This window comes from Morone saxatilis, unplaced genomic scaffold, assembly GCF_004916995.1.
Source record: "Morone saxatilis isolate NCDOM2014 unplaced genomic scaffold, NCSU_SB_2.0 Contig16, whole genome shotgun sequence".
NCBI classification, from domain to species: domain Eukaryota; kingdom Metazoa; phylum Chordata; class Actinopteri; family Moronidae; genus Morone; species Morone saxatilis.
Genome location: NW_023339718.1, coordinates 25,075,442 through 25,076,178, shown reverse-complemented (window position 1 = coordinate 25,076,178; position 737 = coordinate 25,075,442).

Sequence of the window (737 nt, the reverse complement as noted above, 5' to 3'; positions counted from 1 at the left end):
AACACGCCCACTCGCCTCTGCCTCCGCACCCATGCTGGCTCTCACCCGCCCCTCTCAATCTCCTCCCTGGCTCATCCCTCCACTTCTGATAAACAGAGACACTGAATTCATGCAGCAGACCAGCATCCAACACGTTACAGGCAATTTCTTCACACTGTTTCCGGCTTTCCATGTACATCATTGACTGAGGCTTATAATCGGAGCGTTCACCTTGAATGGGAGCCGGCTCGTGGTTCCTTCTTCTCCCACCTCGCTCGTCTTCTCACCGCACCTCGCCTCCCAGCCTCCACACAGCTGCTCATGTCTTTTTCCAACCACTTTCTTAAAAACATTTGACTGTTGTATGTCATCTTGTTATACCACTTGATATTGCTACGTTATTGTCGTATTTATAGGCACTTGTCCGAATAACAACAAACACTTACAACTATTATGTGATTATTATCTAACTTATTTCATTATTATGCTATTTATGTATGCTTTGAGACTGCTCGGCTGGTACTACGCCTTTTATTGCTTTTAAACATAATGTTCAATGCTAGCTCTATTTTTTGCCCTTTAATAATAATAATAATAGTTTAGTTTTGGTTGTTATTCGGACAATCCTATAAATACACAATAACTACAAATAAAGTGAGTAAAGATAATACAAAGTCAAATGTTAAAAATGTGAAAGAAGAGGAGGTGTGGAGGTGGGAGGCAGATCCGGTGAAAGACAGCGAGTGGAGAAGAAAAAC